Source organism: Orycteropus afer, unplaced genomic scaffold, assembly GCF_000298275.1.
Source record: "Orycteropus afer afer isolate SDZICR_OR568_19922 unplaced genomic scaffold, OryAfe1.0 scaffold00361, whole genome shotgun sequence".
In the NCBI taxonomy this organism is placed as follows: Eukaryota; Metazoa; Chordata; class Mammalia; order Tubulidentata; family Orycteropodidae; genus Orycteropus; species Orycteropus afer.
This window is the reverse complement of record NW_006921948.1, coordinates 2051434-2053321: the sequence shown is the minus strand read 5'-3', so window position 1 is coordinate 2053321 and position 1888 is coordinate 2051434.

The window sequence follows — 1888 nt, the reverse complement described above, 5'->3', positions numbered from 1 at the left end:
AGGAGCAAGAGAATCCGGCGTCCTTAGCATCACGGCCCTCGGGCGTCGGGCAGCGGGACAGTGCCCGGGCTCGGGCTGTCGGGGCCGTGGCGCCGGGCTGGGCTTTGTTGTCTGCGCCCCTCTGGCCGACGCGCTGCGTGGACGGGGACCTGGGGCTCTGGTTGGAGGCAACTGGCACCAAGCGAGACAGGGGACGAGAAGAGCCGGTGGGTAACTCTGAACGCCGTGCTTGGCTGGGGAGCGCGGGCAGCGCGACTTTACCAGGTGCTGAATTGGTGCGACGATGTCGGGCTGGTGAAAGCAAGCTTGTGCGCCGGCCGGCGAGAGAGCGGAGAGGGCCCCGCCGCTCTGGGTACTCTGCCGGTGGCCGGCGCGTACGGGACGCTCATGGGCCGGCCCCTGTCATTCCGCACACCCGGGTCGGGGCAGGCCGACGGCAACTCCAGCAGCTGGCTGGTGGGACGCGAGCGCTCGGGGCTGGGTGCGCAGCGGAGCTGGAGGCCCCCAGCGCCCGCCGGTTCCTCCTCTGTAGCCTGGGGACCTTGGCCCCGGCCCGGGAGGGGGCTGCGCGCCGGCCCCGGCTACTGGGATGCGGCAAAGCATTGCGGTAAGCACCGCGCCAGCCACCTTCCACCCGAGGCGCCACCGGCCCGAGGGAGCGCACGGGGTAGGGGGAGGGTGACCAGGGGCGGTCCCTCACTGAGCCCCCCATCCCTGCTCAGGGCGGCAGGCAGAGGTTCCTCGCGGCGGGTTCCACGCTGGCGAATCCCGATTTGGGGTAAGGATTGTGCAGTCCCTGGCTGGCGTGGGAGCGGAGAATTTTGCTGGGCGCGCTCTCGCGTGCTGTGTGTGCGCGCGGGCACACACACACAGACACACACACACACACACACACACACGAGAGATGGATCTTAGTGCCTAACTCACACTTTGTTGTTGGGTTTTGCTTTTTGGTTTTGTTTTGTTTTACTTTTTTCCCATATTTTTAAAAGGAGCTCTTAGCAATGTATCTTTCCCATTAATGAATCATTGTATGTATGTTAGAAGGGAAGGAATAATTCATCCATTGTCACAACTCGGTAACTTTCCGTATTTTTTTTCAATGAACAACCTTAACATAAGCCTTGCATATTATTTTGTATCTTACATTTTACATTTGGTTTGGCAAGCCTTTCCCCTTCATGCAAGGTGTCGGTAACACTGGTTTTCATCCTTTTTAAAATTATGGTAAAAAATGTATGTAACAAAACCTTTGCTATTTCAGCCTACTTTCCATGTACAATTCAGTGACTGTGATTACGTTCGTTCATCATGGTGTGCCACCACCACCACTGCCTGTTTCCACCTTTTTCTATGGCCCTGAACAGAGGCTCAGAACATTTTCTTTCCTATGATTTTTAAATGTGCAGGCTTTGCTGGTGCCACGTGAGTGTGCAGCTTCTTTTACATCCAGCGCCTCTATCCCACCGCCCGTTCTCCTCCTAGCTCTTTTTCTCCCTCTGTGCACATCCCCGTGGTCTCTTGCCCTTTCTGCCCCTGCCCTCTCTGTGGAGGATCACTGCCTGCTCTCCCAGCTGCTTTTGCCTTGCCTTCCTCTGTTTCACAGGCGCAGCATTTGGGAACTCATCCTTGTGCCATTTTTCCCCCCTTGCTACTTCAAATAGAAATTACAAGGAGGAAGGCAATTCCTTATGCAGTTTGAGATGTGTTACTGCTCCTTTTTTTTTTTTTTTTTTTTTTTTTTTGTATGTGTGTGTGCATATGTAGTATTTATGGCTTCTTTGTTCCATATATTTTGTTTGTTTTTGCTTGGAGGAGTGCATTAGTAACAAGAGATGACTCAACTGAACCAGGATAGCTGCTGAAAACCACATGAATAGCAAGTCAA